Genomic DNA, 10299 nt, shown 5'->3' on the forward strand with positions numbered 1-10299 from the left:
CTCTCTGTCTTTTCTCTCTGCCTCTCAAATAAGTAAAATAGATCTACAAATAAAAACCAAGTCTCATGTTTGCACTTTCTATCTGCAAGGCGTCTCCCGGGGCCAGCCGCTAGGGGGCGAGCAGACACCGCGCACCGGAGAGCGCGCTCAACTCTGGGCAACAACGGCCGGCAGGGGGCGCGCGCCTCGCCCGCTGACCCACCTTCCTCGCCAAGGGCCTGCGCACCACCACAGTTTAGCTCCCGCACACCTGGGCGCTGCGTCCACATTCTCAGCCTGGGATGGCTCAGGGCGGCGCCAAGCCATCTCATTTACCCAAACTCAGAACTTGGAAAGGTTCGGGCGCTGCTGGGTCTTCCCTCGCAAGGTTCCTTGCGGCCCCTGGGAGGGCACCAGAGTTCGAGGGTCGCGCTGGGGACGTGAGATTTCCATCAGGGGCGCGGCCCACGCTCCCTCGGTCGCTGTCCGAATGGCCAGGGTCGCTTTGCTGGGCCACACAGCGCAGGCAGGGGCAGGTTGGTGGCAGGTCAGCGTCTTGGTATATTCCAAGGCCGGCAGCGGTGCTGGCGATGGCGGCCCCTGTGTGAAGGGGCGGTGTCCTTGCCCGCAGCCCCACTGTGGGCTGAGAGCACGGGGCCTCCGTGCTGAGAGCCTGGGACCCGGGTAGAGTGCAGAGCCCCGGCGGGGTGTGGTGAGGCGGTCAGGAACCCTTGGCGGGAAGAACCTGCCTCCTGCACGCCAGCCTCCCGGGCTGTGTGGACTCAGCCCGCCAGTGTTGCCCACCGCCCCTGCAGGTGTGCGAGGCTTAGGGTGTGGCAGCCGGGTGGTGGGGTCCTGTGTGTGTTTAAAATGTTGGTGTTGCCGGCCCCGCGGCTCCATAGGCTAATCCTCCACCTAGAGGTACCGGATTCTGTCCCGGTTGCCCCTCTTCCAGGCCAGCTCTCTGCTGTGGCCCGGGAAGGCAGTGAAGGATGGCCCAAGTGCTTGAGCCCTGCACCCTTGGGATACCAGGGGAAGCACCTGGCTCCTGCCTTCGGATCAGCGCGGTGCGCCGGCGGCAGCATGCCAGCCGTGGCAGCCATTGGAGGGTGATCCAAGGGCAAAATGAAGACCTTTCTCTCTGGCTCTCTCTATCTAACTATCCACTCTGCTTGTCAAAAAAAAAAAAAAATGCTGTTGGTTTGTGCATCGTGGCGGGGAGGGGGGGATTCAGGATACGTTTTGCATTGGGCTGCCCCTCTCATGGGTGACTAACTCACTGGGCAGCCGGTCAGGTTCGTGCTGCTTCCTGGAGGGGAAGGGGGGTGGCACTGCTTTTGCTCCAGGGTGCTGGGTTTCCATAGAAAGAGCCACGCCGTCCCCTCTGTGCCCTGCCAGGCCCCAGGCCCTGCTCCTCCCAGCCCTGCACGTGGCCCCTCTCCCAGAGTTCCCCCTGCGGGAGGTGACAATGCAGGGGACACCCGGGCATCAGGGCTCTGTGGGCAGCCTCTGCCAGTACTTCCTGCGCAGGAGTAGCCGGCTCAGAGGGCGCCTGGCCGGGTGGGGGCGGCTCTGATGGTGGCACTGGCTCCCTGGGATCAGACTCGCCCCCCTGGTCTGCCTGCCAGCCTCTCTATGGTCCTTCCACTGTCAAAATTTACCAGGACTTTCTCCATTCTTAGGGTGGGGCCCATTCTGTCCCAACCCCCACACAAAGTTTTCTTGTCTCTGTGTGTCTGCTCTGTGTGCTGTATGTCAGAGAACAGAGAGCCTTCTCCCCTCAGGGAGACAGGGGGACTCTGGCTCATGCAGTGTCTGTGGCAACTGCCCAGCTCTGCCATTGTGGTCACGTGGGCGCAAACAGTGTGACCCTGCTCTGAATTCATGCCATGCCAGGCACAGGCAGCAGGGGCATTCAGCCACGGGGCCAGTGCTTTGTCACAGTGATGCAGGAACAGAGACGAGGAGGACTTCCCACTCTCCATGTCCCGTGGTCTCCTTCTAAATCCTCACTGGTGCTCCTTGAGGAATCAACACAACCCACAGTCCAATCCCATCATGTCCAAGGCCCAGTGTTTCTCACCCCCCAGTCAGATCAAGGGTCCCCCTCAGTTAATGACCCTGCCTCTGAGATTTACACATCGTCAGGATTTGGAAAACTAAATCATATTCGAACTCTAGAGACTAATGTCAAATTACAGCTGTTCCAATAGAGGTAAAGAACAAAACACATCATACACGTAGGCAGTTTTCTGGAAGGACGTTGGCATGAACATGTGATCCATGCGTGAGAGTGAACTAGACAGGATTTCACTGTTGCTTTAAAAGGATTATTGATTTCTTTATTGGAATGAAGAAAGGGAGAGTGAAAGAGCAGGAAATCCGGGTCTGAGAGACAAAGTGGGCTCTTCCATGCATACGTTAGGTTTACTATAAATAGATCTTTAAAAGATTAGAACTGGAATTAGGAGAGGGAGGAAGAAGGAATGTGGGAGTGTGTGTTGCAGGGAGAGAAGGCTAGGGAGTATGACAATGTTCCTGAATCTGTGTATAGGTAATTGGATAAATTACTATGCCTTGAATACAATTAATTAAGAAAGGGAGAGAGAGATCTTCATTGCTGGCTCACACCCAGATTGGCTGCAATGGCCAGGCTGGGCCAGGATGAAGCAGGGCTCAGGGTCTTCTTCTGAGCCTCCCATGTGGGTGGGAGCAAAGGACGTGGATCATCTTCCGTTGCATTCCCAGGTGCATAAGCAGGGGACAGGATGGGAGAGAAACAGGCAGGACCCACACATGGGCTGCGTGACTGCAGGCCATGCCTATACCTCCTATGCACAGAGCTGCCCCCAGGCAAATTCCACCCCTGAAGAAACGGCCTGGGAAGCAGGAATTTGGACCTCACCAAGACTCCTCACAAACTCTCCCTGTCTCAACCAATCTTGTGTTTCCCATCCTTCCCAGGGTCACATCGATTGTCCCACCGTTTCTAGGCCAGGAAGCCTTAGAGAACATGCTTCTTTATTCTCTGCTGGTCGCCCATTCCTTTCAAAGGGTAAGTAGTGAGTAAGGTAGGAAAAGGAGTGGTGTGCAGGGCACATAGAACTCTTTCCCAGTGTGCCCAACACCTTGAGAACAGGAGATCCACAGCTTAGTGTAAGTGTCAGAGAGAAGTGCTGTACGGTCAGCAGAGGTGGCACAGGAGGGCTCAGGGTCGGGTAATGATTGCTCAGTGGCTGACAGAAATCTCCCATCTGGGGCGGCTCTGTGGCACAGGAGACAAATCTCAGCCTGCAGGGCTGGCGTCCCTTATGGAGCTGCTTCAAATTCTGGCTGCTCAGCTCCCATCCAGCTCTTTCCTTTCGGCCTGGGAAAGCAGTGGAGGATGCCCCAATGATTGGGCCCCTGCTCCCATGTTGGAGACTGGAAGAAGCTCCTGGCTCCTTCCTTCAGATCAGCTCAGCTCTGGTTGTTCCAGCCACTTGGGAGTGAACCCGCAGATGGACGTCCTTGCTCTCTCTCTCTCTCCCTTTCTCTGCAACTCTACCCCTTAACAAACATATAAACTCCTCATTAAAAACTGAAATATGCCAACTTCTTGACACAGTTCCTAATGTGTGTGTACATTTTTCAACATTCTATGACTGTGTGAGGAGCCACACGTGCATCCACCAGAGCAGACACAGTCCCTACAGAGAAAATCGCCGGAACATACTGCTGAAAGAATGCAAGCGCATGCACAGAGTTGGAGAACTAGAGCGACTCCAGGTACCAGGTTTGAAATGTGAGGGAACTTTATTGCTCCACATGGAGAACACAATCATGTTTCATACAGGGCCGTGTTTCCCTCTCAACAATAACATTTCCCCAAAGATCCAGTTGGCTCCTGGGACTTCCAGTGGGATCCGGGGAGGTGCCCAGTGGCCACCAGGGAGAAAGTCACAAGTAGAGAAACCCAGCCCCACGACGTTCCTTGCAGGGCAATGAAACCAGGAATATAAATCTAATGTCTCTCTCTCTACCTACATACACACACGGGAACTCACACAGGTCCATGCCAGTACCAGGCACTGATATGCATCTATTTACTGCTTGTTTCATCTGAAGAACCCAAGGAGTCTCCAAAATACAGGAAAGGTCCAATTCAATGGAAGTCTCGGATGCCTCTGAGAAGTGGGTATTTCCCTCAGGTCCTGGAACCTGAAGCAGTCTTTGGGGCATGGTGCTGGGTGCGACCTCACTGGGACGCCAGGAGCACTTCCCGCTGAATCCTGGAGGAGAGGCGGGATTCCCACTCTGCTGTGAGCTCCCCGTGCTGACAGTTCCTACTACTAAGCAGCACATGGAAGACCTTCTTCTCTGTCTCTCCCTCTCTTTCTGGAGCTCTACATCTCAAATAAATGAAAAGCAATTCTCCCAGTAATCTCCAGGAATGCTGCGTCTGAGCGAGTGCTCACAGAGGAGCGCTGCACTGATGAAATCTGACCGTCCTTTCTCGCTGGCAGTGGAGAGCGGCTCAGGCCCTAAAGAGCTCTGGACCCCGAAGTCAAGCAACAGAGTTTATAAAGGCAAAATCCACAAGGAGGGGTGGAGGAGCACGAGGTTGCTGGGGTCAAGCTGACCTAAAGCACATGCAAAATGAATAGGAATTACAAGCCAGACATTAGTCCAGGCGCAGCCTATGTGTTTTAAGGTTGAGCAAACAGAGTGAAAACAAGAAAATTTGAATTGGGAAAATAAATCACTTTAATAACAGACACATAAATTAAGGAAATCTATTGTCCCACATGGAGAACCATGTCGTATAAATAAAGGGATGGACAACTTCCATTTTCAACCATAACAATTCTCTAAGTAATCAGATTTGCTCATTGCACTTGGGGAGAAATTCATATAAGAAATCTGTGAGACCACTATAGTAAAAGCATGGCAATGAAAACAGGAAGACAAATACAGAAAGTCTCTCCCTACATAAACGAAGATACAGATCTATACATTTCTATATGTAAATGCAAAATTATTAATACTTATGGATCTCTAGAACTGTATGTCTTGATAAGAGCCTCATTTGTTCAAATAAACGTGAATACATAAACACTAAAAACGCCCAAATCGTGAAGGTCTTCAAAATCCCAGAAAAGCCCCGGACTTCCTTGCCGAGTCTGAACTTGAGGTTTGTCCTAGGGGACAGGCAGCCCAGCACTGGGTGGGATCCCGTGGGGGTGGGAGAGCGACTCCCCGCCCAGTATTTGCAGGGCCCGGGATTTGAGCTCTGCCGCTGGAGCTCCCTGGGTCCTGTGCGGGATGATGCTGTCACCTTCACACACTGAGTTGTCAGGGGAGGGCCAGACAGCCCTGGGGCAGAAAGAGGGCCTGTGTCCTGGAGACTGAGCAGGTGCCTCCCAGGGGCCCATTAAGGCCAGGGAGGAGCAGGGGTGCAGGGCAGTGAGCCCGCGGGCCAGGACTGCGGCTGCAACAGGGCGTCGAGCGTGGCGAGCGCCCAGTGCAGGGCGGCCCCTGCGTGCGCCAGCTGCCAGGAGAGCCAGGCGCGCTGCGAGGCCCGGGGCTCCCCGCCGTGGCCGCCCATGGGCAGGAAGGCGCCCCCTGGAGCCTGCAGCTCTTCCAGGAACACCTCCAGCGCGCCCAGGTGGGTGGAGAGTCGGGCCAGGTCCTGGGAAGTCTGTGGTGGGCTGTGGTGGGCCGACGGGTGTCTGCGGAGACTTGGAGAGCTGCGTGGGTCCTCAGGGATGTGTGAGCGGCGTCCCCGGGTGCGGATCCTCTCTGGGGGTCTGCGCTGTGTGTTCTTCTCCTGCAGGCGCCAATTCCTGCGTGCAGAGCCTGCGCACCAGAGCGCAAAGTGTTAGGGAGGGGCCGTGTGTAACACCAAGGCTCATTTCTAAGGTCACCAAACCCCATCCCACTCAACACCACTCCCGGGAGCCCTACTAGGATCCTGTGGGCCTGGGTCCAATCCAGGGCGCTCTGTCAGCCCTGAAGAGCATCAGCCATTTCCACCACCAGAGGGCTCCGTCACTGGCTTGGTGCTGTGCCCCACCCCCACCTCTCTGAAGGCCCAGCCCCCAACCTACCTCCTCTGCTAGGACGTCCCCTGGGGGGAGACCCAGACCAGGGCTTTCCTCTCTCTGGGGCTGGGGGCCTCCGTGCCTTCTTCCTGTCTTCGCGCTCTGCATCTTGTGGGTGGGGGCGACGAGGCGAGACACTGGGGCTTCTCCTGCGCTTGCCCCTGCAGCCCGTGGCCTCCTCCCTCTGCCTGGGGAGCCCTGAGAGGGAAGAGGGCAGCAGTGAGTTTCCTGCACCAGCACTGGAGTCTGGGCCAGGACAAGTGAAGCTGCAGGAGATGGGGAACGCCCCCCACACACCTGTCCCCTTTCTCCCAGTGTCCAGAGCGTCCACACCCAGCTCCCCAGGGCCCAGCCTTGCTCTGCATGTTTCTGGGGAGGTCCTGAGTCACTGCCAGCCCAGCCCTGTCCAGAGTCAGAGGAGGCTCAGCTGGCAGACTCTGCCCTGCACCTTGGGCACCCCAGCACCTTAGTCAGGACAGGACTGAAGCCTGCTGCCTGCTCATCCCACCCTCACCGGGGCCTCCCGAATCCCTGAGAAATGAGATGAAAAGAACATTTGGAGAGCGCACACAGTTTTTGGAAGGCATGCATTCGAGGGTTCTCCAAACAGTTCACGAGAAAGAGGCATGGTGAAAAATCATGCATGGGTCTTACAGGAGTTGGCTCCAAAAGAAACTTCTCAGTAACTCCGCAGTCAGACATCTCTGCATCTCCTTGGATTTCTGTGTTTCTCAGCCCACCTAGCCCAGTTAGGTTCTCATCTGCTAGCAGCCAGGTGACCCCATGGCCCAACCACCGGTGTCAGCCCCACCCCCATTCTAAAGGGATTTGCTTCTCAAAATCTCTCTGTCTCTCTCTCTCTCTCTCACTGTCTCTCTCGATCTCTCTTACCCTCTGTTTCTCCCTCTTTTCCTTCTTCGCCTCTTCTTTCCGGTATTTTGGGATTCCATCCAATAAACACTTTGTAAAAAAAAAAAAGAAAGAAAGAGGGACAGAGAGAGAGAGAGAAGATGAAGAAGAAAGAAGCAAGCAAGAAAGCAAGCAAACAAACAAGCAAAAAGGAGCCATGTACCTGCCTTGTGCCTTCTGAGATCTCTCGCTGGTCTTGGGTTTTCCCATCCTTCCTCTGCTGTCCAGGTACCGTGCGTCTCCTCTTTTCTCTTTCGAGGAGAGATTTCCCCTGGCAACAACACCTTCATGTTGCTTGCACGAGGGCCTCATCTTGGGCGACTTCTGATCGTCAGGGCTCCTGTCCATGGCAGCTCCCTCCATGGGAGCGACCTCGGCCTGCAGAGCTACACCTCTGCTGCTGAGGGCTGATGGCTCAATGACCCAGCAGTCAAGGCCAAGCAGCTTATATAGTTTCTGCCCCCTGAGGGCTCTCACCTGATTGGTGGTGAAGACCACGTCCACAGTGTGAGCGGGAATTCTTTGGATTAGACACATTGGCTTTCCTGCTGTACTCTTAACAATGTCAACTACTTCTCCACTAATTTAGGAGCAGAGATCCTGGGAGGTCATACATGGCTGTGTGTGCTCTGATGTGTATTCATGGTGGGTTTTCCTTTGTTTACTGGATTCTGTTATCTTCCTTCCAACCACACCCACTGTGTGAGAGGCAATTGATTGGATTAGACACATTTGGTTTCCTGATGTATTTTTATGAAGATATATTTATTTATTTGAACGTCAGAATTTCACTGAAAGAGATGGAGAGGCAGAGAGAGAGAGTGAGAGAGAGAGGTCTTACATCCACTGGTTCACTCCTCAGATGGCCTCAATGGCTTGCAGTGTGCCGATCCAAATCAGAATCATGGAGCTTCCTCGGGGACTTTCCATATCATGCAGCAGCTCAAGGCCTTGGGCCATCTTCTACTGCTTTCCCAGGCCTTAGCAGAGAGCTGGATCAGAAGCTGTGGCAATCCAAAGCCAGGAGCCAGCTGCTACCTCCTGGTCTCCCATGCGGGTTCACGGCCCAAGCACTTGGGCCATCCTCCACTATCCTCCCAGGCCACAGCAGAGAGCTGGACTGGAAGAGGAGCAACCAGGACAGAACCGGCGCCCCAACCGGGACTAGGACCTGGGGTGCCGGCTCCACAGGCGGCTTCAACCCTCAGGCTCTATTCTTAACAATTTCAACTTCTCCAGGCTTCCCATCTGCTTCATTTGTGTGCAGGGGCTGTGTGGATGCCTCACAAACCATCCCAGGCCTGAAGGACCTGGGAGCTCTGTGTAGGTCAAGATTTTTAATAAATGTGAATGGTGGGACAAGCAATTCCATATTCCTCACAGTGCTTTATTTGCTATGTTTAAAAAGGCATATTTTAGGGGCTGGTGCTGTGGCATAGTGGGCAGCAATGACTGAACCACATGAGTTGCCACCCACTGCCTCCCAGGGTGCTCACCAATAACACTCCTGGGTTGGCGTCGAGGTAGGACTGTAATCCAGGCAATCCCGCATGGGATGCAGGTGTCTAACCACCATGACAAAGGCGGGTCCCTCTTTATTCCCATTTAACCCCATTGACCATTCCCCCTGGTTACTCTCTGAGTATTTCCTCCTGAGAGACACAGGCTTGCTCTTTGCCACACCCACAGCTCCTACAGGTACGCAAAGTTCAAGACTTTTTCCTAGGGGGCTGGCGCTGTGGCATAGTGGGCTAAGCCTCTGCCTGCAGTGCCCGCATCCCATGGGCGCCAGTTTGTGTCCTTGCTGCTGCTCTTCTGATCCAGCTGTCTGCTATGGCCTGGGAAAACAGGAGAAGATGGCCCAAGTCCTATGGCCTCTGCATCCGTGTGGGAGACCTGGAAGAAGCTCCTGTTTCCTGGCTTTGGATCGGCTCAGCTCTGGCCACTTTGGTCATTTAGGGCGTGAACCAGTGGATGGAAGATCATTCTCTCCCTCTCTCTTGTGTACCTTCTTCCTCTCAAATAAATAAATAAAATTTTTAATAAAAAAGAATTATTTCTAATTCTCAAACACATTTTTAATAAATTTTAATTGCAGATCAAGAAATTCCATATTCTCATGGTGCTTTACTTGATATTTTTATTTTATTATTATTATTTTTATTTGTTTTGACAGATAAAGTTAGACTGTGAGAGAGAGAGACAGAGAGAAAGGTCTTCCTTCTGTTGGTTCACCCCCCAAAAGGCCGCTACAACCAGAGCTACACTGATCGGAAGCCAGGAGCCAGGTGCTTCCTGCTGGTCTCCTATGTGGGTGCAGGGCCCAAGCACTTGGGCCATCCTCCACTGCCTTCCCAGGCCACAGCAGAGAGCTGGACTAGAAGAGGAGCAATCCAGACAGATCAGCCTTCAGTTCAGCCCATCTCTGGCCATTGTAGCTATTTGGGGAGTGAACCATCAGATCCAAGACCTTTCTCTACCTCTTCCTCTCCCTCTCTGTAATTCTTTCAAATAAGTAAATAAATCTTTAAAAAAAAGATTCCCCGGTTTAAAATTTTACGAAGTTATTTAATTGATTTGAAAGATGAGTTACAGGATGGAGGTGGTGGGGAAGAGATATCTTCCACGCACTGGTTCCTTCCCAAGTGGATGCAATGATCATGACTGATCCAGGCCAAAGCCAGGAGCCAGGGGCTTCTTCTGGGTCTCTCACATGGGTGCAGAAACACACATGCACTTGGACCATCGTCTACAGCCTTTCCAGTTGCATTAGCAGGGAGCTGGATGGAAAGTGGAGCAGCCAGGGCTTGAACCAGCGCCCATATGGGATGCGGGTGCTGCAGGTGGCTCCCTATCCCAAATACCACAGCGCTGGTCCTTTAGGAATAACTTGTAAAAACAGTATGGTACATTGGACAGAAATACAAAACTCTTTAGTGTTGAGCGTAATGGATTTTCCCAGTAAATAGTTTACAATTACCCTCCTGTGGAGAAAAAAGAAGGTTTTTCCCAGGACGGAGAAGCCCACCTAGTACACCCTTCTAGTCTCTACCTGAGACCACCTGTCCTATCTGTGCTCTAAGGTTGCCCAGCTGCAATTGCTAAGAGAACTCACTTTTTGCTGTGTGCACCTTGTTTGCATTTCAAGTTGTTGTACACAAGGAGGAGCAAGGGCAGTTCTCCAGAGTGTATTAAAGCAGTTAGTTTCTACTTTTTATTTCCTTTAAAAGATGTATTTATTTATATGAAAGGCAGAGTTAAAGAGAGGAGATAGAGAGAGAGGTATTTAACCACCTGTTGTTTGAATCCCCAATTTGTCACAACTGTC

The 10299-nt window shown here is 53.1% G+C and overlaps 1 long non-coding RNA gene across 2 annotated transcripts; it reads left to right on the forward strand.

Moving 5' to 3' along the window:
• Positions 1–211: 211 nt before the first annotated feature.
• LOC138846756 (uncharacterized) lies at positions 212–3707 on the forward strand. Of its 2 annotated transcripts, none has more exons than XR_011384293.1 (3): positions 212–367; positions 2944–3034; positions 3587–3707. It is a non-coding gene; the product is annotated as an uncharacterized lncRNA (long non-coding RNA). The 2 variants fall into 2 exon arrangements; XR_011384294.1 differs by having other exon boundaries at positions 3633–3688.
• Positions 3708–10299: the final 6592 nt, after the last annotated feature.

This window comes from Oryctolagus cuniculus, chromosome 1 (genome assembly GCF_964237555.1).
Source record: "Oryctolagus cuniculus chromosome 1, mOryCun1.1, whole genome shotgun sequence".
NCBI lineage: Eukaryota > Metazoa > Chordata > Mammalia > Lagomorpha > Leporidae > Oryctolagus > Oryctolagus cuniculus.